This window comes from Bufo gargarizans, chromosome 4 (genome assembly GCF_014858855.1).
Source record: "Bufo gargarizans isolate SCDJY-AF-19 chromosome 4, ASM1485885v1, whole genome shotgun sequence".
Lineage (NCBI taxonomy): Eukaryota > Metazoa > Chordata > Amphibia > Anura > Bufonidae > Bufo > Bufo gargarizans.
The window spans coordinates 196,962,791-196,978,438 of record NC_058083.1 but is presented as its reverse complement, the minus strand read 5'-3'; positions in this window follow the sequence as shown (position 1 = coordinate 196,978,438).

The window sequence follows — 15,648 nt, the reverse complement described above, 5'->3', positions numbered from 1 at the left end:
AGAGATAGAGAAAATAAAAATGAAAAAGAAGTATAGGTAGGAAGGGGGGCAGGGGGGGTGGAGAGGGCTAAAGAATGTGCTGTTTAAGAGCAAAGGCTATAGGTAAAGACGTTCTTAGCTTAATTGAGGTTCTTCAAATCGTAGAGTGATTTAAGAACTGTGTCTGGGGATGTTTAAAAGCTCCTTATTAAGACCTGTGGGGTTTTGCTCTGGTAGACAGACTAGCGGACGCAGTATAGAGGCAACCACAAAGTCTTTGACTTAAACAGTTCAGTGTTTTATTCACACATAAGAAAAAACAAAAAGTGACATTTTGCAGTCTAGGTGTTTGTTCACACCATGAAAAGTCCACAAAAACCTTCACATGGTTTGAAGTTTCTCCACCTGTGGTCCACAGCAGGCTTTAGGGGCCTGTTTCTCAGCATGTGGCTCCCAGCCCTATTGCTTGGCACAAGTTTTTAGATCCCAAAACACACAGGGACTGACAGCGCTCCACTGTCAGAGAGGAGTAATCCACACACAGCTGAGACTGCTGGCTGGGTTTGATATAGGCCAGTAAAGAACCGGCCTGGAGCGTGGGGAGAAGCCACCCACCCAGCACTTTGGCTACTCCCAGTAAGAGCTGGCCCGGATCAGCTTACAGCCATACTAAAATAGCAACGTGTCAACCAGCACTAGCTGCCGCTGACACTTACTGGCTCTTACTTCACCGAGGCCAGGAACCTTGGTGACACATACCTTCCATCAACGACGGACCCTTGCGCCTTCCTACATACCTCCCCTTTGTTAAAACCTTGGGGGGTGAACACTTGCCAGACAGTGTACCCGAGACAGGGCATCCGCATTTCCCTGTAAGCAGTCTGCCCTGTGTTCCACTGAGAACTTGAAGTTCTGTAACGACAAGAACCATCTGGTGACCCGAGCATTCCTCTCTTTGGCTTGGCTCATCCACTTAAGAGGGGAGTGGTCGGTAACCAGACAGAACTTTCTCCCCAACAGATAATAGCTGAGAGAATCAAGTGCCCACTTGATGTCCAGGCACTCTCTCTCCACTATACTGTACCTACTCTAGGCTGGGGTAAGTTTGTGGCTCAGGAAAACAACGGAATGTTCCTACCCATTGATTTTCTGAGAGAGTACAGCTCCGTGGCCTACTTCAGAGGCATCGGTCTGTACCACAAACTCCCTCTTGAAGTCAGGCATCATCAAAACCGGTGCCCCGCACAGGACCGACTTCAATGCGGAAAAAGCCTCTTCAGCCTGGTCATTCCAGTGGACCATCGTCCCTTCAGGAGCCCTGTCAACGGAGCCTCTAAAGTGGCAAAATGGGGAACGAATCTCATATAATAGCCCACTATTCCCAGGAACTACTTTATTTGCCTAGTGGTGACAGGTCGGGGCCAATTCTGAATCGCCTCTATTTTATTTACTTGGGGTTTGATGACTCCGCGTCCAATGACATACCCCAGGTACTTAGTCTCCTCTAACCCTATCGCACATTTTTTTGGGTTAGCGGTTAGTCCAGCCGTCCTAAGGGAGTCCACTACAGCCTTCACTTTTGGTAGATGACTTTCCCAGTTGGTACTATGAATGACAATATCGTCCAGGTAAGCCGAAGAGTACCAACAATGTGGACGAAGCACAATGTCCATGAGCCGTTGAAAAGTGACAGGGGCGCCATGCAGACCAAAGGGTAACACCTTATATTGGTATAGCCCTTCTGGTGTGATGAAGGCAGTTTTCTATTTGGCAGGCTCAGTCAAGGGTACCTGCCAGAACCCTTTGGTGAGGTCCAAAACAGAAAAATACCGAGCTTGGTCCTAACCTCTTTCACTGTGGCAGCCACTTCCCTTGCTTCAGACAGAGAGGCCGAAACCGCTTTCCATAGAAACCCTGGTCGCGGGCTGTCTTCAGTACAGGTTTTCCTATCTTTCCATGGTTTGAGCAGATTCGCATGGTACACCTGCTCTGTCTTTCGCCTCCCTGGCTGGTGTAACTTGTAATCTACCTCTTCAATTTTTTCATGTACCTTGTAGGGCCCCTGCCACCTAGCTAGGAACTTACTGTCTACGGTTGGTACCAGAACCAATACCCGGTCACCCGGGTTAAAGTTCCGGACCCGAGCCTTCTGTTTATAGACCCTACTCTGGGTTCGCTGCGCTGCCTCCATATGCTCCCTAACCAGAGGTAACACTGTTTCCATCCGTCCTTGCATCTGGGTGACGTACTCAACAACCCTTTTGTGCATTATGGGTTGTTCCCACGCCTCTTTGACCGCGTCCAACAGACCGCAAGGGTGTCTGCCGTATAGCAGTTTGAAGGGTGAGAACCCAGTAGAGGCCTGGGGCACCTCTCGCACTGCGAACGTGAGATAGGGCAGAAGAAGGTCCCAGTCCCTCCCATCCTTAGACACCACTCTTTTTAGCATATTTTTTTATGTTTGATTAAAGCTCTTTACCAGGCCATCTGTTTGCGGATGATACATGGACGTCCGTAGCTGTTTTATGTGAAGCAACTTACAGATTTCCCTCATGACCTTGGACATAAACGGGGTCCCTTGGTCAGTCAGAACCTCCTTAGGCAGACCCACTCCAGAAAACATCTCTATTAACTCTTTAGCTATGAGTTTGGCTGATGTATGACGCAGTGACACCGCCTCCGGGTACCAAGTGGCGTAGTCAAAGACGACCAAAATGTGTTGGTGCCCTCTAGCGGACTTTGGTACCGGGCCTATGAGATCCATAGCGATTTTCTCGAATAGGAACTCGATAGGAACTCGAGTAATCCACACACAGCTGAGACTGTTGGCTGGGTTTGATAAAGGCCAGTAATGACCTGGCCTGGAGCGTGTGGAGAAGCCACTCACTCAGCACTTTGGCTACTCCCAGCAAGAGCCGGCTCGGATCAGCTTACAGCCATACTAAAATAGCAACGTGTCAACCAGCACTAGCTGGTGGAAGGTGATAAAAAAAAATATATATATGTGCATATATATTGAACCTTAACGGCGCTGCTGCAGAAGACAGGACTCAGGTGCATAAAATAAAGTTGGTTCTTTATTTAATGAAAGTCTACGCGTTTCTGGGGCGGACTGCCCCCTTCATCAGGACAATGGGTCTGCTCTATGGGGGTTTACTGTGCTTTTTATTGGGGGTTTTTTGGCGCAAAAACGGGATTCTGTGGGCGTTAGAGCGCCGGCGGGGGGCGTGTCTGCACGTGCTCTTGTTGTCAAACGTTGCTATGGCGCTTGCTGGCATATTATTGGCTATGTATGTATTACCAGTCGGTTGTTGTAGGACCTGGCGTGGGCGGGGTGGTGACGTCACACTCCTGGTTGTCTCGTTGGTGTCTGGGCTGGCTTGGTTATGCTGACGTTTTAAAGAAGGCGGTCGGACTGTAGTGCTTCTGCTTCTCTTATTGGTGTGTGGGCCGATTGTCCATGCGTCATCTGGGAGGGCTTAGATGACGTATTTTGTGGGCGGTGCGCTGGTTCTCGTGATGCTGTGTTAACGTCCTCGCTTGCTTGGTATGTCCGTCCTTGTAGTAGGCGTGGCTCGGGTAGCGCTGGGCTGCTGCGTTCTGTCTTATACAGAAGTGAGTGGTGTGGCTCGGGTACTGTTTTAGGGTCTCCAGTGGTTTCATCTGTCAGACTTAAAAGTAGTTATTAGTATTCCCCCAGTATATGTGTGTTTTTTTGTTGAGATAATTAATGAGTGAGGGGTATACACGATTGTTCAACGTTTCCAGCTTAGATTCATATGGATATATTACATGCCGCAGCATGTGTAGGCATCTGTAGAGGGGTTATTAGTGTAGCAGGGGTATGGGCTGGTCTTTCTGTAGATACACCGCGTGTGGGCGGGGCGAGAGGTTTATAAAACAAATGGTCATAACAAGGGGAGATGAAGTATCAAATGTGGGTACACATGGGGGTAGTGTGAGTAGAGCAAAAAGATAGAAATAGTAGAAATAATAGAAATAGAGAAAAATAAAACTAATAAAGATTAAAAAATAAATAAAATAAATAAAATAAATAGATAGAATAAAAAATAATATAATAAAATATAATAAAATAAAAATGAATATAAATAGATAAAAATACATAAAGGTACGAAATAAGTATGGAAGTTAGAATAAACATAATTATCTGTATGTTGTGGGGGTAAATGGTAGGACTGTGTTTCCCCTATTGGCGGGGGCAAGAAAGAGGGTAGGGTGGTGAAGGTAACGGGTAAGTGTGGAATCTTGGAGTGGTCAATATTAATATATACCCATAAATGTGCTTGATGTAAAATAAGCTACGTGGTTGGTGCGCGTGGGCGTACCGATGTGTGTCTGTAGGTATTGTGGGACAAAAGTGTAGTATGGAATTACAAGATGGTTTCACTAATCTCATTTAATCCAAAGGGGGTTAGGGTGTCCAGTTGAAATATCCAAAATACCTCTCGTCTCTGTAGGCTGGTGAATCTGTTGTAGGGGTTTGCTGGTACGTAGTCAATGGGTGTGATTTTTATCGCGTGTTTGTCTTTTTCTATTGTGGTCATGCAGTGTCTGGAGATGCTATGTTTCATGCTCTGTTTCCGTATGTTATATCTGTGTTGGTTTAATCTACAATGTAATGGCTGTGTAGTGCGGCCCACATATTGGAGGCCGCATTGGCATTCGATCAGGTAGATGACATAGCTGCTTTTGCAGGTGAGGTTATGTTTGATTTTGAAAGTGGCACCGTTTTTTGTTGATGTGAAGGTTGTACTTTTGTGTGTGATGGTATTACAACACAGGCAGCGTCTTTCGTTACATCTATAGCTGCCTGTTATTTTCTGTGTTGTATGCTTTTTATCTCCCGTGTCTCGTTTTAATTTGTTTGGGGCCACGGTACTTTTGATTGTGGGGGCTCTTCTGTATGTAATAATTGGTTTGTTAGGTAGGTATTTTTTGAGATAAGGGTCTTGTTTCAGAATGTGCCAATGTTTTGTTAATATTATGCGTATGTCATTATTGGATGTATTGTATTGTGTGATGAGGTTGAGATGTCGTTCTGTTTGTGTTACATTTTCCTCTGTCATTTTTTTGGTCAGGCAATCTTTTTGCGTATTTTCAATACTTCTTTTATATGCGTCTGTAATGATACTTTTTGGGTACCCTTTTTCAATGAAACGTTTTTGTAGGATCTTAGCTTGTTTTTTGAAATCTCTGTCCTCTGTGCAGTTGCGTCTGACTCGTTTGTATTGACTATATGGAACGTTCTGTAACCATTTTTTGTGGTGGAAGCTTTTGTAATGTATGTAGCTGTTTGTATCTACCTGTTTGAAGAAAGTTTTTGTGATGATGGTGTTGTTAGTGATGGTGATTGAGATGTCTACACAGCCATTACATTGTAGATTAAACCAACACAGATATAACATACGGAAACAGAGCATGAAACATAGCATTTCCAGACACTGCATGACCACAATAGAAAAAGACAAACACGCGATAAAAATCACACCCATTGACTACGTACCAGCAAACCCCTACAACAGATTCACCAGCCTACAGAGACGAGAGGTATTTTGGATATTTCAACTGGACACCCTAACCCCCTTTGGATTAAATGAGATTAGTGAAACCATCTTGTAATTCCATACTACACTCTTGTCCCACAATACCTACAGACACACATCGGTACGCCCACGCGCACCAACCACGTAGCTTATTTTACATCAAGCACATTTATGGGTATATATTAATATTGACCACTCCAAGATTCCACACTTACCCGTTACCTTCACCACCCTACCCTCTTTCTTGCCCCCGCCAATAGGGGAAACACAGTCCTACCATTTACCCCCACAACATACAGATAATTATGTTTATTCTCACTTCCATACTTATTTCGTACCTTTATGTATTTTTATCTATTTATATTCATTTTTATTTTATTATATTTTATTATATTATTTTTTATTCTATCTATTTATTTTATTTATTTTTTAATCTTTATTAGTTTTATTTTTCTCTATTTCTATTATTTCTACTATTTCTATCTTTTTGCTCTACTCACACTACCCCCATGTGTACCCACATTTGATACTTCATCTCCCCTTGTTATGACCATTTGTTTTATAAACCTCTCGCCCCGCCCACACGCGGTGTATATACAGAAAGACCAGCCCATACCCCTGCTACACTAATAACCCCTCTACAGATGCCTACACATGCTGCGGCATGTAATATATCCATATGAATCTAAGCTGGAAACGTTGAACAATCGTGTATACCCCTCACTCATTAATTATCTCAACAAAAAACCACACATATACTGGGGGAATACTAATAACTACTTTTAAGTCTGACAGATGAAACCACTGGAGACCCTAAAACAGTACCCGAGCCACACCACTCACTTCTGTATAAGACAGAACGCAGCAGACCAGCGCTACCCGAGCCACGCCTACTACAAGGACGGACATACCAAGCAAGCGAGGACGTTAACACAGCATCACGAGAACCAGCGCACCGCCCACAAAATACGTCATCTAAGCCCTCCCAGATGACGCATGGACAATCGGCCCACACACCAATAAGAGAAGCAGAAGCACTACAGTCCGACCGCCTTCTTTAAAACGTCAGCATAACCAAGCCAGCCCAGACACCAACGAGACAACCAGGAGTGTGACGTCACCACCCCGCCCACGCCAGGTCCTACAACAACCGACTGGTAATACATACATAGCCAATAATATGCCAGCAAGCGCCATAGCAACGTTTGACAACAAGAGCACGTGCAGACACGCCCCCCGCCGGCGCTCTAACGCCCACAGAATCCCGTTTTTGCGCCAAAAAAACCCCAATAAAAAGCACAGTAAACCCCCATAGAGCAGACCCATTGTCCTGATGAAGGGGGCAGTCCGCCCCAGAAACGCGTAGACTTTCATTAAATAAAGAACCAACTTTATTTTATGCACCTGAGTCCTGTCTTCTGCAGCAGCGCCGTTAAGGTTCAATATATATGCACATATATATATATATTTTTTTATCACCTTCCACCACTATTCAATTCCCGACACCGTACTCCACGGCTACCGGTAAGGACCTAGGCAGCAGCAGCAGTCACCCCCGCAAGCTGGACGGGCCTTATTACCAGCTAAAGCGATCCAGAGGAGTTGTGCCTTCTCACAACCATACACGGTAAGCGCAATCAGTGCTTTGGTGATTTTTTTAAAAATACCACACGGTTTTACACACGAGGCGCTGCCTCCTGTTTTTTCTCTCTTGTTTTATCTATATTGCATCCGGAGCCTGGTGGGAACACACAGAACCCGGAGGACCCTTTAAGGCTCTTTTTTCGAAAGGAGGATCTGCAGCCTAAAAAACGTGTGAACAAAAACCGCAACCAGTAGAACAAAAAGAAAAGAAAAAAGAAAAATGGAGTATTTTTCACAACGGACCCAGCAACGCAAGTCTTTGGTATTACGCTACACCTCAAGGAACAACACCTGCGACCAAACATCCATGACAACCAACAAAAACGACAAGGCAAGTTTTTCACATGATGAAACTAAAACTATGTGCGAACTATTTCATGAACTTGAAGACAATCTAAGAGATGAACTCATACACTCACTAGATGCCATGTTCTTACAAATATACACACAAGAGAATCTAGCCCCAAGAGGCCTAAGACTGGGAAATGCCCCCTCCTTCCCAGAGGACCCAATCTTTTCTTATGAATGGAATGACTACTTAGACCAATGTGCGGCCGGCCTAATAAGAATTATTGCTAATAAAAGGGAAACTCTCATCAAAACCCACACAGAAAAAATTGAAACCATCATAAAATCTCTACAACACTACGAATCCCACCCAGATTACTCGGTAATAAACCAAAACCTGACAAATAGAATCTACCAAAGCGAGCAGAACATTATAGCTAATAAAGCAAAAAAATTACAACGAGATAGACGGGATAGAGAACAGGGAACCTACCGACTCACACGGAGGAAGACGAATCAACACAACACAGTTACCCCAAATGAAGAAAACCAGAAACCGACCAACACTGCACAAACCCAGAAACCCAGATTCAACCATGAAACAAGAACACGTTTCTTCACCAACAATGCTTATAAAAAAACACACAACAGAGATACCGAAAAAATGACAACATCGGCATATAAATTACAAAATGTGGCTCCGCCCAATAAGACCCATCCCACCCCCAGCATAGCAGCACACCAAGCAATACCCTCCAGCAACCACCCACCACACACCTCAACACTACCCACTATAGAAGAGACAATACATCCGCACAACATGGGTTACACACACCATCTGCTAAGCCTCAACACTCACCAGGCGCCCCAAAAAAATGATCTAGACTCATCTACTGACAAATTTTTGGAGAAATTCAGAGTCCTTAAATCGAAATACCTTGATCTTAAAAAAAACCGCACACCACGTAAGGAGCCCACCGTTAACTCATCCCCACTCATCCTCTTGAGCCCAACGCCAACAAAAAATATCTCCACAAAAAGTATTATGATCACAGCAGAGATCCACCCCTGCCACACACCACAGAACAATAGTCTACTCCTAGACACATCCATCCTCACGGTACACAATAGCCCCCCACCTGTACAAGCAACCAACTCCCCCTGCATCACCATTGACAACACCCTTCCAGGAACTTCAGCCCTGGTCCCTTTTTTAGACCGAGCAAACAACACATTACCCTTACCAACCCTGAAACATACATTTACCAAGCAACAAGCGTCGATCACGCCACACATAACGGACTTCTTCAAACCAACCCCGGGAAAAAGAAAATTAGAGCACGTGGATGTAGAGGAGGGCAACACCAAAAAAGGAAAGCCAACTTAAAAAAGAATAAAAATAACAAAAACAAGAATGACCCTACACCAACAATAAAAATCTTTAATCTATCAACACACAAGCTCACAGACTCAGAACATAGCCTCCTACAAAAGGGCCTCTCCTTTTGCCCATACAACAAGGTGAATCCCTTTGAACTATATCTGGACATACAAAAATTCCGCAAAAACCTCACAATAAAAAGACATTTTGAATATGAACAAAAAAAGAGCCAAATCACACAACCAACAGAAAATACCAACCAGGAGGTGACACAAACATACAAGCACCAAGAAATCCGCCCAAAATCAAATTTCTTCCCACTCCAAAGCCAAGGACACCTCATACCAGCCTTTTTCGAGCTAGTGGCAACAGATATAAAAAAGATCACAACAAGAAAAAATTCCACCACCAGCCGCCAAAATAAAACTAATCTAACCTACCCAGAAAAAACTGCACTTAAAAAACTCGGGAATAATAAAAATATTAAAATAAGCCCAGCAGATAAGGGAGGCGCAATAGTCCTACAAAACATAGAAGACTATGAAAAAGAAGCACTAAACATTTTAAACGATAAAAATTACTACCAGAAAATAACGGAAAATCCCTTCCCCAGTATAATAAAGAAACTAACCACCTTTATCAAAAATGCGCACGAGAACCAATACATTAACAAAAAAGAAAAAAATTTCCTGATCCCAAAATCACCGTCTAACCCTTACTTCTACCATCTCCCAAAAATACATAAAAACATCACAAATCCTCCAGGGAGACCCATAGTATCCAACACCAATTCAGCAACAAGCAACCTATCACATTACCTCGATCTATTCTTACAGCCCTATGTACGAACCCAAAACAGTTACCTACATGATTCCAGACAACTAATTCAGGAACTAGCAGACATCCCATGGAAGGATACATATGCCTTACTAACAATGGATGTAACCGCACTCTACTCCAACATACAACATGATTTAGGTATCAAATGTGTAGAACACACACTGAGAGAAGACCACACACTCAAACCACAACAGATCCAATTCTTGCTAGAAAGCCTCCGTTTTATTTTAGAAAACAATTTTTTCATCTATAATGATCAGACATACCATCAATGCCGGGGGACCGCGATGGGCACGAAAGTGGCACCGGCCTTTGCTAATATTTTTATGGGCCATTTTGAAAAAATGCACGTCTATGAAAGCAATAGGAGAGAAATCATATATTACAAAAGATACATAGACGATATCTTCATTATCTGGGACGGAAACGAAGCTGCATCAATAGATTTTTGTCAAAACCTAAACAGAACCAACTGGGGGATTACCCTAACCCCAAATTTTAACAGAAGCCAAATAGATTTTTTAGACATCTCAATCACCATCACTAACAACACCATCATCACAAAAACTTTCTTCAAACAGGTAGATACAAACAGCTACATACATTACAAAAGCTTCCACCACAAAAAATGGTTACAGAACGTTCCATATAGTCAATACAAACGAGTCAGACGCAACTGCACAGAGGACAGAGATTTCAAAAAACAAGCTAAGATCCTACAAAAACGTTTCATTGAAAAAGGGTACCCAAAAAGTATCATTACAGACGCATATAAAAGAAGTATTGAAAATACGCAAAAAGATTGCCTGACCAAAAAAATGACAGAGGAAAACGTAACACAAACAGAACGACATCTCAACCTCATCACACAATACAATACATCCAATAATGACATACGCATAATATTAACAAAACATTGGCACATTCTGAAACAAGACCCTTATCTCAAAAAATACCTACCTAACAAACCAATTATTACATACAGAAGAGCCCCCACAATCAAAAGTACCGTGGCCCCAAACAAATTAAAACGAGACACGGGAGATAAAAAGCATACAACACAGAAAATAACAGGCAGCTATAGATGTAACGAAAGACGCTGCCTGTGTTGTAATACCATCACACACAAAAGTACAACCTTCACATCAACAAAAAACGGTGCCACTTTCAAAATCAAACATAACCTCACCTGCAAAAGCAGCTATGTCATCTACCTGATCGAATGCCAATGCGGCCTCCAATATGTGGGCCGCACCTACACAGCCATTACATTGTAGATTAAACCAACACAGATATAACATACGGAAACAGAGCATGAAACATAGCATCTCCAGACACTGCATGACCACAATAGAAAAAGACAAACACGCGATAAAAATCACACCCATTGACTACGTACCAGCAAACCCCTACAACAGATTCACCAGCCTACAGAGACGAGAGGTATTTTGGATATTTCAACTGGACACCCTAACCCCCTTTGGATTAAATGAGATTAGTGAAACCATCTTGTAATTCCATACTACACTCTTGTCCCACAATACCTACAGACACACATCGGTACGCCCACGCGCACCAACCACGTAGCTTATTTTACATCAAGCACATTTATGGGTATATATTAATATTGACCACTCCAAGATTCCACACTTACCCGTTACCTTCACCACCCTACCCTCTTTCTTGCCCCCGCCAATAGGGAAACACAGTCCTACCATTTACCCCCACAACATACAGATAATTATGTTTATTCTCACTTCCATACTTATTTCGTACCTTTATGTATTTTTATCTATTTATATTCATTTTTATTTTATTATATTTTATTATATTATTTTTTATTCTATCTATTTATTTTATTTATTTATTTTTAATCTTTATTAGTTTTATTTTTCTCTATTTCTATTATTTCTACTATTTCTATCTTTTTGCTCTACTCACACTACCCCCATGTGTACCCACATTTGATACTTCATCTCCCCTTGTTATGACCATTTGTTTTATAAACCTCTCGCCCCGCCCACACGCGGTGTATATACAGAAAGACCAGCCCATACCCCTGCTACACTAATAACCCCTCTACAGATGCCTACACATGCTGCGGCATGTAATATATCCATATGAATCTAAGCTGGAAACGTTGAACAATCGTGTATACCCCTCACTCATTAATTATCTCAACAAAAAACCACACATATACTGGGGGAATACTAATAACTACTTTTAAGTCTGACAGATGAAACCACTGGAGACCCTAAAACAGTACCCGAGCCACACCACTCACTTCTGTATAAGACAGAACGCAGCAGCCCAGCGCTACCCGAGCCACGCCTACTACAAGGACGGACATACCAAGCAAGCGAGGACGTTAACACAGCATCACGAGAACCAGCGCACCGCCCACAAAATACGTCATCTAAGCCCTCCCAGATGACGCATGGACAATCGGCCCACACACCAATAAGAGAAGCAGAAGCACTACAGTCCGACCGCCTTCTTTAAAACGTCAGCATAACCAAGCCAGCCCAGACACCAACGAGACAACCAGGAGTGTGACGTCACCACCCCGCCCACGCCAGGTCCTACAACAACCGACTGGTAATACATACATAGCCAATAATATGCCAGCAAGCGCCATAGCAACGTTTGACAACAAGAGCACGTGCAGACACGCCCCCCGCCGGCGCTCTAACGCCCACAGAATCCCGTTTTTGCGCCAAAAAAAACCCCAATAAAAAGCACAGTAAACCCCCATAGAGCAGACCCATTGTCCTGATGAAGGGGGCAGTCCGCCCCAGAAACGCGTAGACTTTCATTAAATAAAGAACCAACTTTATTTTATGCACCTGAGTCCTGTCTTCTGCAGCAGCGCCGTTAAGGTTCAATATATATGCACATATATATATATTTTTTTATCACCTTCCACCACTATTCAATTCCGGACACCGTACTCCACGGCTACCGGTAAGGACCTAGGCAGCAGCAGCAGTCACCCCCGCAAGCTGGACGGGCCTTATTACCAGCTAAAGCGATCCAGAGGAGTTGTGCCTTCTCACAACCATACACGGTAAGCGCAATCAGTGCTTTGGTGATTTTTTTAAAAATACCACACGGTTTTACACACGAGGCGCTGCCTCCTGTTTTTTCTCTCTTGTTTTATCTAACCAGCACTAGCTGCCGCTGACACTTGAAAATACCGGCTCTTACTTCACCGAGGCCAGGAACCTCAGACACACATACCTTTCGTCAACAATGGACCCTTGCGCCATTGAGCTAAGCATACACTGAGTCATAGTTTACGACTAGACTCCCAGATCACTATTGTGTGATTTAAGAGATACATATGTATAGTTGTTTTAGAGGAGAGGTAACACTTTATGGACTAAAGCCACTAAAGACTTTCCATGGGTTCCAAATTTTTAGGAATGACTGTCGAGTATGAGTTTACAAATGAGCTAGTTCTTCAAAGCGGTATAACTGATCTACTTTGTCTATCCAAGCAGAGGTAGTTGGGGCAGAGTTGTTCCTCCATAGAGAATGGATAAGTAAGCGGGTTGCTGTGATGAGCATGGTAGGCAGGTTGTGGTGAGATGGACTAAAGGTCTTGTTTGGGCACCATAACAAAATCAGTTTGGGATCCAAAGTGATTTTCGTGAGCAGATTTGATGTATCACTGAGCTTATTTCAGTCCAGAAAGGTTTTATACTGGGGCAGTTCTACCAGATATGGGAAAGAAGCCCACATCCACCCCACACCTCCAGCATTGGTCGGAGATGTCCGGGTTAATCATATGTAGGAACTCTGGGGTTTTCTACCACCGCGTCAGAAGCTTATACAAATTTTCTTGTGCTTTGTATTTTGATACAGCTGTTAAATCCGTGAGAGTGAGCTAAAATGAAAGCTTTCTCAGGTTCTGTGAGATTGATCATGAGCTCCCTCTCCCAAGCCCTAGGAACTAAATGTGAGGTGGAACTGAGGACAATAAGGATCTGTACGTCAGGGAAAGTAACTTTTTTTGAAACTGGAACGGAGGTGTAGACAGGCACTCTATACAGTCAGGTCCATAAATATTGGGACATCGACACAATTCTAAAAATTTTGGCTCTATACACCACCACAATGGTTTTGAAATGAAACGAACAAGATGTGCTTTAACTGCAGACTGTCAGCTTTAATTTAATGGTATTTACATCCAAATCAGGTGAATGGTGTCGGAATTACAACTGTTTGCATATGTGCCTCCCACTTGTTAAGGGACCAAAAGTAATGGTATAATTGGCTTCTCAGCTGTTCCATGGCCAGGTGTGTGTTATTCCCTCATTATCCCAATTACAATGAGCAGATAAAAGGTCCAGAGTTCATTTCAAGTGTGCTATTTGCATTTGAAATCTGTTGCTGTCAACTCTCAAGATGAGATCCAAAGAGCTGTCACTATCAGTGAAGCAAGCCATCATTAGGCTGAAAAAACACAACAAACCCATCAGAGAGATAGCAAAAACATTTGGCGTGGCCAAAACAACTGTTTGGAACATTCTTAAAAAGTAGGAACTCTCCAACACCAAAAGATCCGGAAAACTACTGTGGTGGATGAACGAAGAATTCTTTCCCTGGTGAAGAAAACACCCTTCACAACAGTTGGCCAGATCAAGAACACTCTCCAGGAGGTAGGTGTATGTGTTTCAAAGTCAACAATCAAGAGAAGACTTCACCAGAGTGAATACAGAGGGTTTACCACAAGATGTAAACCATTGGTGAGCCTCAAAAACAGGAAGGCCAGATTAGGGTTTGCCAAACAACATCTAAAAAAGCCTTCAGAGTTCTGGAACAACATCCTATTGACAGATGAGACCAAGATCAACTTGTACCAGAGTGATGTGAAGAGAAGAGTATGGAGAAGGAAAGGAACTGCTTATGATCCTAAGCATACCACCTCATCAGTGAAGCATGGTGGCGGTAGTATCATGGCATAGGCATGTATGGCTGCCAACGGAACTGGTTCTTTTGTATTTATTGATGATGTGACTGCTGACAAAAGCAGCAGGATGAATTCTGAAGTGTTTCGGGCAATATTATCTGCTCATATTCAGCCAAATGCTTCAGAACTCATTGGACGGCGCTTCACAGTGCAGATGGACAATGACCCAAAGCATGCAGCAAAAGCAACCAAAGAGTTTTTTTTAAGGGAAAGAAGTAGAATGTTATGCAATGGCCAAGTCAATCACCTGACCTGACTCCGATTGAGCATGCATTTCACTTGCTGAAGACAAAACTGAAGGGAAAATGCCCCAAGAACAAGCAGGAACTGAAGACAGTTGCAGTAGAGGCCTGGCTGAGCATCACCAGGGATGAAACCCAGCATCTGGTGATGTCTATGCGTTCCAGACTTCAGGCTGTCATTGACTGCAAAGGATTTGCAACCAAGTATTAAAAAGTTAAAGTTTGATTTATGATTATTATTCTGTCCCATTACTTTATTAGTTCCTTAACAAGTGGGAGGCACATATGCAAACTGTTGTAATTCCTACACCGTTCACCTGATTTGGATGTAAATACCCTCAAATTAAAGCTGACAGTCTACAGTTAAAGCACATCTTGTTCGTTTGATTTCAAATCCATTGTGGTGGTGTATAGAACCAAAAATTTTAGAATTGTGTCGATGTCCCAATATTTATGGACCTGACTGTATAAAAGAGGACCTTTCACCTAAAATTTTTTTTAAACTAAGACCATAGCTTTACTTACATGCCCCCATGAATTCTTGATCGTTATTTATTTTTTCAAACTGTGCCCCCGTTTGTCCGCTATGCTCCCCTGAATACTTCCCGCCGTTTATGTTAATGAGCCAGCCTCAAATGGGCTGGCTTTAAAAGTTCTCCTCGGCGTGCCTTCTATCTTCTCCCTGGCACGGAGCGCATCCAATCAGCGCGCTCCGCTCTTAGCCAGGGAGAAGAC